Source organism: Podarcis cretensis (assembly GCF_951804945.1).
Source record: "Podarcis cretensis genome assembly, chromosome: 1".
NCBI lineage: Eukaryota > Metazoa > Chordata > Lepidosauria > Squamata > Lacertidae > Podarcis > Podarcis cretensis.
The window spans coordinates 125,211,506-125,227,827 of record NC_137170.1 but is presented as its reverse complement, the minus strand read 5'-3'; the positions used below and the strand labels follow the sequence as shown (position 1 = coordinate 125,227,827).

General features: G+C 41.9%; 1 long non-coding RNA gene across 1 annotated transcript; it reads left to right on the top strand.

Moving 5' to 3' along the window:
* The first annotated feature begins 4,415 nt into the window (after positions 1–4,415).
* Positions 4,416–16,091, top strand: LOC307220641. Its single transcript, XR_013841016.1, has 3 exons — positions 4,416–4,521; positions 5,199–5,247; positions 14,718–16,091. It is a non-coding gene; the product is annotated as an uncharacterized lncRNA (long non-coding RNA).
* Positions 16,092–16,322: the final 231 nt, after the last annotated feature.

Sequence of the window (16,322 nt, the reverse complement as noted above, 5' to 3'; positions counted from 1 at the left end):
CCTTGTGTATCTATCTATACAGAATCTGATGCACATTCTTTCTGGAGGGAATAGCCATCATGGCAGCTGGCTAATGTGTTTCACAGTCGCCTGCCATTCAGTAAGTAAGCGAGGTTATCAAGTACTCATTTGCTTTCCTTTGACTGTGAGGAACCCCTGGGCTTCCACAAATGTAAATTTAATTTACTTCTGACATGCCATTAAAAACAAGGAAGAAATGAAAGAATATGTGAAATGAGCTTCAGACTTTGCAAATGTCCCTTTTTATTAGTTAATTTTCACAGGGGATCACTATACAGATTTTTTTTCTTTAAAAAAAAGGCTCTTGTTTCCTTACCGTTGGCACGTTTCCTTTGCAGTGAGAGAAATGTGGGGTGTTTCAAGAGGTGAACGTCTACATTTATCACTCTGGTTTCCCAATTTGTCCTCTGAGGGCGAATGCTGTAAGTGTGAGGCCTGTAAGGTTTACCTTTTGTCCTTGCTGAGAGAGAAACAAATTACTAAATTACTCTTCAGGTTTCCCCTGCTTTGTTAGGTCTCCTGTGTAACATGAATGGCTATGTCACAGGATAGATAAAAGGAAATACTTTTTCAGGCACTGTATGGTTAAACTATGGAGGGAAGGAATCAGTGATAGTTACCAACAGGGATGGCTTTCAAAGTGGATTTTTCAAAGTGGATTAGACAAAATCATGGAGAAGGCCACCAACAGCTACTATTCATTGGCTTGATCCAGCAGTCTTGCCTTATGTTCTTATTACCAGTATAGGTGCCAGGTGGTTGAGAAACCAACCCCCACGACAGGTTGCGAGGAATGGACAAGACAAGGAAAAGTCCTTACCATCTGTTTTTCTTAAATATTCACAGAGAGAGGCTTGGGAATGCAGACTCTCTAAATAATCAGAATAAATAACAAGGTGAAAGATGAAAAAATCTTTTTAAATAATTCCAGTGGCACCTTTAAGATCAACTAAATATAAGCTTTCAAGGGATGAGCTTTCGTGTGTAATACACACTTCGTCAGATGCTCTGAAGCAGAGGTTGCGTCAACCTTATAACTGTTGATGACTGTTATGGCAGCTGGTTCCACAAATTAGCTTCAGTATGTATAATGGGACATGAATCCAATATCTCTATTCAGACCAGGTCTCTCCATAGTTTTTAGTTTGGTATTTATTAAAACTAAAATTCTTAAAACTAAAAACTATGGAGAGACCTGGTCTGAATAGAGATATTGGAGTCATGTCCCATTATACATACTAAAGCTAATTTTGGTCATCTATCCCTTTAAAAATCCCCTGCCCTTCCCTGTGGAACCAACTGCCATAACAGTCATCAACAGTTATAAGGTTGAAGCGACCTCTGCTTCAGAGTATCTGACAAAGTGTGTATTACACACGAAAGCTCATACCTTGAAAGCTTATATTTAGTTGATCTTTAAGGTGCCACTGGAATTATTTAAAAAGATTTTTTCATCTTTCATCTTGTTATTTATTATGACTGTGACAGATCAACACGGCTAGGGGGGACCAGCTGGTAAAAGGAGTTCAGGTCGGAGCTAAACATTATAAATTGAAGGCATTTGCAGATGACCTAGTATTGACGCTACAAGAGCCAGACACTAGTACAAAAAGAGTTTTAGAGTTAATTCAATTCTTTGTCCAGGTGGCAGGATTTAAGTTAAACAAACAAAAAACTAAAGTTCTGGAAAAAAATCTAACAAATGTTGAAAGAGAGAGATTCCAAAATGAAACTGGGTTAATGGTGGCAAAGAAAGTAAAATATTTGGGGATTAATATGACATCTAAAAATGTGAACTTATTTAAAGACAATTATGACAAATGCTGGACAGAGGTAAAGAAAGATCTAGAAATATGGTCGAATTTGAAGCTTTCCTTGTTAGGCCGAATTGCAGTGATTAAAATGAATGTATTGTCTTGAATGTTATTTTTGTTTCAAACGTTACAAATCGTGGATAAACTGGATTGTTTCAAGAAGTGGCAGAAAGATATATCTAAATTTATCTGGCAGGGCAAAAAGCCCAGAATAAAATTTAAGATACTTACTGATGTAAAAGAAAGAGGGGGGTTTGCCCTGCCGGATTTGAGACTGTACTATGAATCGGCAGCTTTCTGCTGGTTGAAAGACTGGCTACTTCTTGAGAATGCAGACATTCTGGATTTGGAAGGATTTGACAATAGGTTTGGTTGGCATGCATATTTATGGTACGACAAGGTTAAAGTTCATAAGGGTTTTAAAAACCATTAGGAAAAACCATTGTTAGGAAAGCATTATATAATGTTTGGATTTGGTACAAGGATTTGTTGGAAAATAAAACTCCTAGGTGGGTATCACCTATGGAGGCTAAGGAGGTGAAGAAACTCAATATGGAACCCAAATGGCCAAAATACTCTGAAATTTTAGAACAAGAAAGCGGTGAATTTAAACTACAGAGCTTTGAGAAATTAAAGCCCAAGGTGCGAGATTGGCTTCATTATTACCAAATAATGGAAACTTTTAAACAAGACAGGAAAATTGGCTTCCAGGTGGAGAAATCGAAATTGGAAACAGAATTGCTAGAACCCAATACTAAGAATGTATCAAGAATGTACAATTTGTTGCTGAAGTGGAATACAATAGATGAGACAGTTAAATCAGCTATGATTAAATGGGCACAGGACGTTGGACATGACATGTTTGCTGACTGGGAACAGTTATGGACCACCGTTATTAAATTCACGGCATGTAATGCCCTAAGAGAAAATATTATGAAAATGATTTACTAGTGGTACATGACCCCAGTTAAGCTTGCGAAGATTTATCATCTGCCCAATAATAAATGTTGGAAATGTAATGAAACTGAAGGTACCTTCTTTCACCTTTGGTGGACCTGCCCAAAGATTAAAGCCTTCTGGGAAATGATTTATAATGAAATTAAGAAGGTACTTAAATGTACTTTTCACAAGAAACCAGAGGCATTTCTCTTGGGCATGGTCGGCCAATTGGTGTCAAGGAAGGATAGGACTTTTTTTATGTACGCCACTACAGCAGCAAGGATCCTTCTAGCAAAGTATTGGAAGACACAAGAACTCCCCACACTGGAAGAATGGCAGACGAAAGTGATTGACTTTATGGGATTGGCAGAAATGACTGGCAGAATCCGTGACCAAGAGAAAGAGACGGTGGAGGAAGATTGGAAGAAGTTTAAAGCTTACCTTAAGAACTGTTACAATATTGATCAGTGTTAAAATGTCAAGGGGAAGGAAGATGCAGAATTACAGCTGAAAATGTTTGATGACTTAAGGTGAAATTGAGAAATTTAATAAATTTAAATTTAATTGGCTAAAAGGGTTGCTGAAAAACTGTAAAATAAGGATGCAAAAAGGGTGAGATATGGGGAAGTCCGAGAAAGGAGGCTTATGAAAAGGAGGTTAAGAATCTATATTTGTGTGTTTGTTTGTATTGGTTGATGCCTTTATGTTGTTGTTGTTGCTTTGTTTTAAAATTGGAAAATTAATAAAAATTATTATAAAAAAAAACAAAACGGCTAGCCCCCTGAATCTCTGAATAATGACATTGTCCCGAGGAAATCTCCAACCCCCTTTCTCCCACCTCCTCATTCGTCAACAGCACCACTCCCTTTACGGTTTCTGCTTAGCGCCATCTGTCTCCAAGCTCTTTGCTCTCCTACTTTTAAGGCTTGCCGGGTTCTGGGAGATGGTGGGTCTGGAATGCTTTCTAGTGATAATGTGTCAGCCAGCTGCTCTGGCTCTGCCTCCTCCTCCTCCTCTCCCATTATTTCCCAACTTCCCCCCCCTCATCTTCCTCTGAGCTGTGACCTCCCTCAAACCCCTGCTGTAAATCTATACTGTCTTCCTCTTCCTCTTCCTCCCTGGAAGGGTCAGGATGGGGAGGCGGTCTCCACCATAGCTGTCAATGGTCCCTTATTTGACGGGAAACTCCCTTATCCCAGTACCATGTCCCGCTGCTGTCCCTTATTGATGATGTCCCTTAAATTTCCCAGATTTCAAAGGAAGCAGCTCCTCTCCTTCCCTCCCTGCCAGCCAGGGAGGAGGGAGGCTCCAGCTGTGTTGCTTGGCTGCATTGCTCACCCAATAAGGAGTCTAAGATGACTGGGGGGTGGAGCTTGCATGCCTTGTGCCCAGCCGTGTTGCCTGGGGACTCACCTTTGCTCAGCGCTTCCCAGCGGAGAGGTGACGGTGGTTTTCCTTGCTGCATCCCCACTGCTTGAGGCTTCGTTTGGCTGCTGGCTGGGCTTTCTGCCTTTGGCTTGGAGGGGCTCAGAAGTTGAACATACCTGTGCTTGGAAAATCCCTTATTTTGGCTGCTGATCCCTTATTTTCGAGGCTGCTGGTCCCTTATTTTCAAATCTGTAAGTTGAGAGCTATGGTCTCCACCATTCTGCCTCTGCCCAGTCCCTGACAATAGGGCAGGTGTAGGGAATATTTCTGCCTTCAGACATTGCTCAACTACAACTCCCATCATTCCTGGACATTTTATGTAGGTACAGCCATACGTGGGTGGGTGAGGAGAGCATCTATCATTTTTCTTTCTTTTACAAAAACCACATCACAAGCTTGTTATAAACCGACTAGCCATTAGATCTATCAGTTGCTTGTTACAAACTGATTATCTCTATTCTATTCAGATGCATTTTCTCCTAGGCTGCCATAGAACATTTTCAGTGAGAAAAATGTGCTTGTCATTTCTGCTGGCTGTTAACTGCCTTTTCAATGAAACCATGGCTTCTCTTTCCGGGTGCACGAGATCCCAGCAAACCAGGGATCACAGAGTTTGATGATGACACTGTGCTATGTAGCCAATCAGAGTCAAACTTCTGGCAATATTGCAAAGCCAATTTATAAGATAATGCTCCCTGCCCTCACTCTAAATGGGCAAGTATATTTGATCAATTTTGCAGTCTTCCCTACACCCAGAAAAGAATGAAAGTGGGGTGCTTCTTCTGTGAAACATTTCTCAAAAAGTGTCTCTCAATGTTAAACCATCATTTTTTTTCCAGCTTGTGTTTACATTTCATTATTTTACTTTACTTATAGGTTAGTCACTTCACCTTCCTGCTAATGATTTGATAGATTAGTTTTTCCCCTGGTGATTATTATTTAATCCTTTCAGTCACATTAAGCATTCAGTAAGGAAGATTGTTGTTCTTTTTTCAGGGCAGGGAGTGGAAGTTATCCGTAAGAGACAATTTCTGTGGCAAAACAGGTGGGAGTTGTTTACCTTTTCCTTTTTCTCCAGATCAGGCTGTAACATCCTGGAGACAAATAATCACTTTGCTTACAGAATAAACTTGCATAATTTCAACCAGCTATAAAAACACTCAGGAATCTATTTTGTACTTGCGACTTGACTGAGTCTTTATGAATCACCTTGCCTTCATTTAGATGCTTGTTAGTTTCTTTGCAGAGCTCAACTCATGTAGCTTCATTATAAAACGTAGAATAGCAAATGACTCCCTAAGCAAGGCAATCCTCACTGAGTTCAGTGAGGTAAGCCTCACTGAGTTCAATGGAACTTGCTGAGTTTCGCTGGTAGTTAAGACTGCTGACTTTCGTGGATAGTTGGGTGGATTTTTTCTCCTCCTTCCCCCGCACCATCTCCAAATTTCTTTTGGGGGGTTGAGGAACCCCCAGAACAGTTTTATAGAGTGCAGGGGGGGGGGGAAGGAGGACAAAAGAAATTCTACTTGCACAAGCAGTTACTTAGCTTACTTTGGATACAGTTAGTGCTGTTTTTTCTAGGAAAAGAGGTGCCAGAACTGACCAGGAGACCCCCTTGTTCTATTGCAATGGCAATGACACCCACCTGAGACATGCTGGAACTGAATTCCAGCACATTCTGGCTGGAAAAAAAGCTCTGGATACAGCCCTATGTATCCCCCATCTTTAGATCAAACCTATCCATTCTGAAGGAAATCAACCCTGAGTGCTCACTGGAAGGACAGAACCTGAAGCTGAGGCTCCAGTACTTTGGCCGCCTCATGAGAAGAGAAGACTCCCTGGAAAAGACCCTGATGTTGGGAAAGATTGAGGGCACAAGGAGAAGGGGACGACAGAGGATGAGATGGTTGGATAGTGTTCTCGAAGCTACCAGCATGAGTTTGACCCTACTGAGGGAGGCAGTGGAAGACAGGAGTGCCTGGCGTGCTCTGGTCCATGGGGTCACGAAGAGTCGGACATGAGTAAACGACTAAACAACAACAAGGAAAAGTGGGACATTCCAGGATCAAATCAGAAACTATGATGGCTTCTCTAAATCAGGGACATCCCTGGAAAAGAGGGACACCTGGAGGGTCTGCCATCTTGCCCTCTGCTTCTCCTGTGTCATGGGAGAGATCTTGCAGAACCTATATGTAGAAGCAGTAATCAGGTGGGATGATCCAAAAGTAGAGTGCTTTTCACAAAAACATTTTCTGTTTTCCTTTCCCCTTCCTTCTCGTTGATTTATTCATTGCCTTCTAAACAACCATCTCAAGGTGATCTACACTGAAGATACATAAAAACAGTCAACTTCTAATATGAAAGTACTTAAAAAAAACAAGGAAGCTTTTCAGGTGTACAATTAAGGCAGTGTGAACCTTCATTGCAGTATATTTTATGATTTAACTTATTCACTAATTAGGAGTAATCCTCTGATCTTCAGGCACCATGCAGATAAAAAGCAGGCGTCACACAGCTTGCAACTATTTGTACGGAATTGTGAGGTTCCCTCCCTGCTTTTTTCCTTTAGTTTTATCAAGGCTGCATTTTCAAAGGATTATGATGGGAACGTTAGATGAAGCAAAAAGAAAGAAAGCCCCCCCCCCCCCACATATCTGAAAGGCTGTTTAACTATGCATAAATTCAAGGGGGAGAAAAATAACACATAGTTTTTCCAGTCTAATAATTTAGATTCAACTAAAACTTCCATGAAATGTTACACAATTGTTTCTGTTCTCCGTCATTCTTTTATTCTCTCTCTCTGTCTGTCTCACAAACACATACAGCTGAATTGATTTGAGTAATGATTTGCAATGAAAATGCAACTAGCTTTTATCAGGTCTCTCCCAACCCATTAGCTGGAACTGGGGTCACTCCATACCAATGAAGAAGTCTCTTGTAGCTTTCTTCTGAAAGAAGGAAGCAGTTGCTCCTGACCATGTGGCCTGTTTTGGCTATTAGATTGGAGGGAGCTTGCCTATACAGTCATACGTTGGATCCAGAACCCCCTGGAACGTGGATGTTTTGGCTCCTGAACGCCACAAACCCAGAAGCAATTGTTCCTGTCTGCAAACATTCTTTTGGAACCTGAATGTCTGGCGGGGCTTCCGTGGCTTCTGATTGGCTGCAGGATCTTCCTGCAGCCAATCAGAAGCTGCAATTTGGTTTTTGAACGTTTTGGAAGTCGAACGGACTTCCAGAACAGATTCCATTCAACTTACAAGGTATGACTGTAAGAGCTTGCTCTCTGCCCCTGGAGTTTTCCTTCCTTGTTATATTTTACTAGCTATGACTTTTGATCAATTCCTTTCTCAAGTCTTACAGCCCCCTGTAAGCTCAGTCCACCCACTTTTAAAGTTTCAGTTGCCTGCTTGAATGAGTCTGGCAGCAAGTGGTAGTTTCATCCTATTGATGCTTCCCCAGAATACCACCCAACATTTCTCAAAATGGGGACATCCTATTCCATTATTATTATTATTATTATTATTATTATTATTATTACCCTACCCATCTGCCTGGGTTGCCCCAGCCACTCTGGGTGCCTTTCAACATATATAAAAACATAATAAAACATTAAATGTTTTTTATTAAAAGAAACCTTCCCTATACAGGGCTGCCTTCAGATGACTTCTATAGTTTGTGTGGTTACTTATTTCCTTGGCTGTGGGGTCACATAACTTCATACCCTCCAACATTTTTTCTGGTGAAAATAGGGATGTCCTAAGGGAAAGCAGGATATTGTGGGATCAAATCAGAAACTGGGATGGCTTCTGTAAATCCGGGACTGCCCCCTGGAAAATAGGGACACTTGGAGGGTCTGAGTTAAGCTCCCCTGTACATTCAGAAGCACACAATCCCAGGCCAGCAGGAAAGTGTACATACATAGGGATTATCCCCTTTTTCTAAGGGGGAGCAAGAGATTTTTGTCTCCTGATTCTCCCACCTCAGTAAAACAACCACACCTGGCCATCGCGAATCTAAATGCTCATTGTGAATAACTGTCAGATTATGCATCTGTATCAAATGGTTTAAAGAACCCTGCATGGCTTGATACAAGTTTCCTGATCGCTCTCTTGTGGGTGATTACTTTGATTAAACACCTTTCCCTTCATTTTTATTGCTTTTTAATGTTGATTTTGCAAAACATTTTTTAATTATACAGAGGGCGAACTTTTCCTTAGGTACCCAAAACTCGGGTGGAAACATCTGCAGAGGTGGATAATATGGCATGAGCTCTCGTGTGATCTCCCTGGCTGGTTATTTCCTTCCATAGTTAGGGGGCTGTAAACACCTATCTTTTGATATTAAATCCTTATTTGCACTTAACCATTCAATGAACCTTCCTCTTGCCATGCAGCCACATTCAAAGAACAACAACAAAAAAGCTTCAGGATTAAGGCATTTGGGGGAGAGATAAACCTATGATTCACTTTAGTTGGAGCGTGCCCAAAAATGTCATATTTTTTTACATGATATGCAAACATAAAGTCAATGGGCATGATTCACTTGAGCCCTTCTAGGCTGCAATTGCATAAAAGGTAAAGGGACCCCTGACCATATGGTCCAGTCGTGGTCTACTCTGGGGTTGTGGCGCTCATCTCGCTTTATTGGCCGAGGGAACCGGCGTACAGCTTCCGGGTCATGTGGCCAGCATGACTAAGCCGCTTCTGGCGAACCAGAGCAGCACACAGAAACTCCGTTTACCTTCCCGCTGAAGCGGTACCTATTTATCTACTTGCACTTTGATGTGCTTTCAAACTGCTAAGTTGGCAGGATCAGGGACCGAGCAACGGAGCTCACCCCGTTGCGGGGATTCAAACTGCCGACCTTCTGATCGGCAAGTCCTAGGCTCTGTGGTTTAACCCACAGCGCCACTCACATACCCAATCCTAATAACTTTATTGTAGTAGACATCGGCCATGACAAATCTGAATCAAAAATAAATACAAGCAAAAGGGGTGTCACGATCAGAAATAATGATCTCTATTTCAATCACCGCATCTCCCTTACAGTTCACTGCTATATTGTCTTGGGTCTTCTTTCTGATCTTTTTGGCCGCCAAAGCAAAAGGGGTGACTTTACATTGCTAAGAAGCCATAGGACCTTTTCTGCCGGGGAGAGACATCTTTCCTGTATGGATGCTAAGGTGAGTAATTGCTTCTTGGGTCCAATGTATCATGGGCAATATAATAAATAGTGCAATATGTATTCTACGTGCAGTTGCCCACATATACAGAGTCTGTCTTCATATGGTACCCTGTTATATCGTCCATCTGCAAGGGTGGAGGACATAGCTTGAAAATGCAGCTCAATCACAGTTAATCTAAGTAAGGCTGGCCAGAAATTCAGCAGGTAACTGGCTCTAAAATGGACCGTTTGGGGGAACGCAGGTGGAGCTGTGGTCTAAACCACAGAGCCTAGGGCTTGCTGATCAGAAGGTCGGCGGTTCGAGTTCCCGCGACGGGGTGAGCTCTTGCCAACCTAGCAGTTCAAAAGCATCAAAAGGCAAGTAGATAAATAGGTACCGTTCTGGCGGGAAGGTAAACGGTGTTTCCGTGCACTGCTCTGGTTTGCCAGAAGCAGCTTAGTCATGCTGGCCACATGACCCAGAAGCCGTACGCTTGCTCCCTCGGCCAGTAAAGAGAGATGAGCACCGCAACCCCAGAGTCGTCCGTGACTGGACCTAACGGTCAGGGGTACCTTTACCTTTACCTTTAGATCATGTAGTGATTCTGTCCAGTGGCACCAATCCTTTGATTGGCATTTGTCTGTGGATATCATCCTCTCTAGTTTATGGAAATAATAAAGTTCAACTTACATTGGGTGTTAGATTTCCACCATTGGTTCTTCACCAATTCCGCATATACCTACTTAACCTGAACTCAACAGAACTGACTTCTGAATATATAGGATTGTGCTGTTATGGGTGCAGACTAAGTACATTTAAATAGGAGTAGGCTGCATCAAACATTGATATTTAATGGCAAGTAAATGTGTAGGGATGGGATGAGAAATTTGTTTGGTTCTCTTGTTGTTAAATTTATATACTGCTTAACTGCTAAATTTTCACATGTTTTAGAGAAAACTTATCTCATACTTACTGAAACAATACCAGACCCAAAATGCAGCTAAGCTTTGAAATTCCCACTTCTCCAAATACATTTCCAACAAAAATGTGTGCAGAAATCGATATATTAGGGTAAATAAAGTGTGAATAAAATTTCTATACTTTCGTAAAAACCTTAGAACGTGCATTATAAAGGGAAATTGCTTGCAAAAATACATGCAACTTTGTGTACAAGGTTGTGCAAGTTAGAAACACATTCTAAAACTCTGGCAAATGCTTGTGATGACTCTTTTTAAAAAATAAAATGCAGACTGGTGGTGAACAGAATTTAAGATTGGAAAAACAAGAAAAAAATAGAGGATCTGAAATTGACATATTTGTGCAGTCTAATCAACACTACAGAAGATTTTATGGCACACCATATTTATTTCAAATGGGATGTGGGTGGTGCTGTGGTCTAAACCGCTGAGCCTCTTGGGCTTGCCGATCAGAAGGTCAGCGGTTCAAATCCCCGCAACAGGGTGAGCTCCTATTGCTCTGTCCCAGCTTCTGCCAACCTAGCAGTTTGAAAGCACACCGGTGCAAGTAGATAAATAGGTACCGCTGCAGCGGGAAGGTAAACAGTGTTTCCACGTGCTCTGGTTTCCATCACGGTGTTCCTTTGCGCCAGAAGTGGTTTAGTCATGCTGGCCACATGACCCGGAAAAGCTGTCTGTGGACAAAAACCGACTCCCTCGGCCTGAAAGTGAGATGAGCGCCACAACTCCATAGCCGCCTTTGACTGGACTTAACTGTCCAGGGGTCCTTTACATTTATTTATTTATTTAAAATTGGCTTAAGTGTATGCCTAACCTCCTAGTAAGATTATTGAAATTTAAAACTGGATTCCGTCCACTTTTTCCAGGATCACTGCTTTGGTGTCCTCCAAAGAAACTCTTTGCCTTTCAAAGTCATTGGGCTTTAAAGAGACATTCTCTTCTACTTCCTTTAAAAAAGAAAAAGAAACTAATTATCTCCCTTCTCCAGAGTACCTGTTTCCACACACCCCTTCAAATATAGTCCTCCCCTTCTTTTCAGTGATTGCACTGCACTCATTTCCACCGACTGTTCAAGGAGCTTTCGTAAATGAGGTTAATAACCTCCTTGCCCCTCATGTGATTTTTGAGACTTGGGAATCTTAATTTTTCTTTAAATGCGGCATGTAATGTGCTGGGAAAGTGTTTCAAATTCAAATGACAATCTCCCTATAAACGTTCACATATATCCTCAGGGGTGCTATTTCATTATTTCATGTTTAGGGAAGGCCAAGGCTATTCTGGTAAATGGACAAAATACACAATAAATGCCTATTATTGGCTACATTTAAGAGATGAGCAGTGCAATGCTGTGTGCGTCTACTCAGAAGTAAGACCCATTGACTGACTCCCAGGTAAGTGTGAATAGGATTGTTGCCCTCTAAACCCCATTGGCTTATTTTAATATTCTTTTAATATTAATAATATTACAGAATATTATTTAATATTCTCTAGACTAGTTTGTTTCTTATTGTATTTTATGTCAATGAATTTCAATAAAAATTATAAAAAACTCCATTCACTTCAATGACACTCATTTTTCAATAGATATACTACTACTACTACTAATAATAATAATAATAATTTATTATTTATACCCCATCCATCTGGCTGGGTTTCCCAAGCCACTCTGGGCAGCTCCCAACAGAATATTAAAAATACGACAAAGCATTCAACATTAAAAACTTCCCTAAACAGGGCTGCCTTCAAATGTCTTCTAAAATAACAAATTAACAAATTAACAAAAGATATTTGTTAATTTCCTTGACATCTGATGGGAGGGCATTCCACAGGGAAGGCACCACCACCGAGAAGGCCCTCTGCCTGGTTCTCTGTAACCTCACTTCTTGCAGTGAGGGAACCGCCAGAACGCCCTTGGAGCTGGGCCTCAGTGTCTGGGCTGAACGATTGGAGACACTCCTTCAGGTATAAATTGTGAGATAAACAGCCAAAAAGCAGAGTCTCAATGAATTACTGAAATACACGAATGCCAGAGGGGTGTGTGGACCCATTACCTTCTCTGCCACCCCTTTTACATACTGTTTTAAAGATTTTGAAAGGGATGGGAGTCAGGGGTGTGACTTGTGGATTTGTGCCCCAGAATCAGGGATAAACATTCTTCTTTCATAATAAGCAGTCAAGGCTATGCCAAACCTATTGGAAGGTTATCCCACAGAAGGCAGCGATAGCTTATATAGGACACCTAGGGGAAAAAAACAAAACAGTCATACCTTGGTTCTTGAATGCCTTGGTACTCGTACGTTTTGATTCCCGAACGCCAAAAATCCAGGAGTAAGTGTTCTGGTTTTCAAACGTTCTTTGGAAGCCAAACATCCGACGTGGCTTCCGCAGCTTCCGCTTCAGTGCAGGAAGCTCCTGCAGCCAATCAGAAGCCATGCCTTGGTTTCTGAACAGTTCCAGGAGTCGAATGGACTCCTGGAACAGATTAAGGTCGACAACCAAGATACAGTCATGCCTTGGGTTAAAGACACTTCGGGTTAAATCTTTTCAGGTTGCGTCCTGCGGCGACCAGGAGGTACCGGATAGGGTTACTTCTGAGTTTTGCCGCTCGCACATGCACAGGCTCTCAAAATGACATCACGTGCATGCACAGAAGCGGCAAATCACGACCCGCACACCTGCAGATGCGCAGACGCGGGTTGCGTTCTGCTCATGTTGCGAACGGGGCTCCGGAACGGATCCCGTTCGCAACCAGAGGTACCACTGTACCACTGTTTGACCTAAAGAACTCAAAATATCACCAGTACAATTCCTTTTGAAGTCTAGGGGGTATGTGAATCATTGATATAAATATAAGAGTCCAGATTGCAGGGTGTCAGGGAACTGCCATTGACTCAGGGGTGAGAGGGGAAAGGCTGGATGGATTACAGAGAGCCCCCAAAGATCGTGGGAAGCAGCACCTCCTCAGCGGAGGAGAGTAACCACGCCTCCAGCAGAGAGGGGCTGCAGGGCTCGGGGGATGCGAGGCGGTGCCAGGACACCTTGCCTGGGCAAAGCAGGGAGGAGAGAGGTCCTCCGTTACCCACGCCCTCCTTGCGCAGAAGGCTTCCGCACAGAGAGGGGAAGCGCAGACTGGGCATCAAGAAACTACTCTGCTGGGGAAGGTTTAAGGACTGCCCACTCTCAGATTCTGCCAGTGAATGAGCGAGCCACGAAATAGTGGCGCTCTGCATGGTGAAGGTTTCTTTGGCACCAATAACAAGGCTTTACATCTGACCGGGAAGGCATTTGCCTGATTGCTCTCGAGCAACCCCCTGATACTCTTACACGGAGGATGCAATGGATGGCTGCTGTTATGTCCCTCTGCGGCATTAGAAATTATTACAAGATTCGGAAGGGTGATGGTGATTTGTATACTGAAACAGAACATCCATTTCCCACTCTGCTGCTCACTTGCTCCCTCCTGGGCCCTTTGAGATCCCCATAAGCATACTGATCTGCCGATCAGCCCCAGGGTAACTTTTAGTCAGTGCCTACCTCTACATCGCTTCATGGTTCCGGCCCAGAAATGTTGCCATTTTTCATCTTTATGTTCATCTTTATTTTTCATCTGACACTTGGAGCAAGGTCCTTTTTCTAAAATGCAGTTGCCTTTGACCATTAGACTGTAGCCTGGATAATAGAACTACTTGAAAGTTAATCGCAGTCCTGCTATAGCTTTGCTCAGGAGTCCTGAATAACCTTGATCCTGTCTTGAATTCTTCATGGAAGAAGGAAAGTGAAGAGAGTTTGGAAAATGTCAGAGTATTCTCAGCACATTTCAGCAAGGTGGCCTTCAGGAGCCTCCTAATTCTACGTTTTCTACCCATGATATGTGGCAGCGTAGGAAGGAGCTTCTGCGAGCGTCTCCACCCGCATCGTTCTGCCTGGACACTGAGGTCCAGCTCCGAGGGCCTTCTGGTGGTTCCCTCCCTGCGAGAAATGAGGTTACAGGGAACCAGTCAGAGGGCCTTCTCGGTGGTGGCACCCGCTCTGTAGAACGTCAAGGAAATAAGCAACTATCTGACTTTTAGAAGGCATCTGAAGGCAGCCCTGTTTAGGGAAGTTTTTGATGTTTGATGTTTTATTCTGTTTTTAATCTGTTGGGAGCTGCCCAGAGTGGCTGGGGAAACCCAGCTGGATGGGCAGGGTATAAATAATAAATTATTATAATAATATTATTATTACTAGGAAGTGCTCGTTCCACTGTCAACAGGCAGGACAGCCACAATTGCCCTAGTGCAGTGGCAGCAGGGAAGAGAAAGAAAAGAAATACTTCAGTCTGTTTTCTCCATACTCGGAGGTTATACCCTAAAACAATACATTTCATTCCAGGCTTTGAGTTCTGGCCAAATTCACTACACTTCCAGTCTGATATTAAATTCAAGCAAACGTCATGATCTTCTTAAAAGTGTGAAGGAGGAATTTCTGCTTCCATCATCCATAAGATACACACAGTGGGAGACTAAAAGGATTCCCTCTGCACTTCATAAAGGAACTCAACAGGAATATGGAAGGAAGCCAGGTTTTTGAAACCCCTGCTTTCTTTTTAATCCTTTTAAAAGCTTTATAGTATTTTTCTTATATATAATAACAACCGAAAACTATACTGAATAATAACTTAATTATCACCTAGTTTTATGTTTGCAATGTAACTAAATGTCTAAAGACTACCATGCTGTTCTCCGAATTGTTCAGGGCTCTGTTGTTTTGTTAATATTTATGTAACACCCTTTAAAAAGTGAGGCCTTTAATTCTGGCAAGTGGTGAATACAGGATATAAAATTTATCCCCTCAAGGTGTCAACCAGTCTACTTTATTAGCTTCTTTTTAATAATAAAAAAAATGTTGACTTAAAAATTGGAATGGAGGGGGGGAAATGCTATTAGAAGGAATCAAATTTATGAATCCAATTTATTCAGATGTGCGACACGGAAAAGCATATAAATGACATTTATTGCTTAGGTAATTACTCATTTTTATTGAATGGCAGCATAATTACTTGAACAAAGTCGTATGTTCAGTAATGTATGCACCAAATGTTACAGCTGCCCTTGGCTACAGTAACTTTACTGCCCCCCCCTCCTTTCACGGATTTCTGCATAGTATACTCAGCCCTCGTTAAAGGATTCTCTGTTAAAACCAATTGTAGTGACAGTTAGACTTCAACGGCTGTTCTTTGAACAACTTCATGCTCTACGACACCCAACCACAATTATTTCCAACCCGCGTTGTATTCAATTTCATTAGCCTGGTTAGGAAGGGCAACGTTCAGCTACGGAATCTGCTGGCTGAGAAACAAAATTCTAATTATGTTGAAAAGCACATCTCGTCTTGTTTAGTTTTCTACAAAAGAATAGTATACCATTAAAAAAAGAAAGAAGATCCAAAAGAATTCAGATATCTATGCTGAAATTTTAAAAAAGGCACTTTTTAATTGGAATGGGAATATTTTGGCCACCTAACAAGGCAGTTTCTGAATCAGTATTCTTAAACCAGGACATCCCTGTCTGGGAATTCAAATTTACAGTCTGGGCTTGTATTGAAGGGTTTTCTCCCTAAAGCAGAGGCTCTGGCTTAATTTAGGGTTGTCATACATCTGGAATTTTCTGGACATAAGCAGTATCCAGCCCCCTTAAGCAGCATGCCAGCAGAAATCACTGAAATGTCCAGGAAAATCTGGATGCATGGCAGCCATGTTGGTAGTGTAGATTTCCATTAAAAATAGCTTAGAAACTCATTTTTGGGTTGAGATTTTGCCAAGAAAGCTCAACAACCTTTTTGTCTGGATTATCACTTTTGGAAAGATGGCAAACCTAGCTTAATTTGAACTAGTAGAAGGTTTAGTTTGTGTAGGATAAAAATCTTGACCTTTGGAAACATCTAAGTTTCAAACAGACTAGACCCATTGAAATGAATGTACATAATGTAACCATGTAC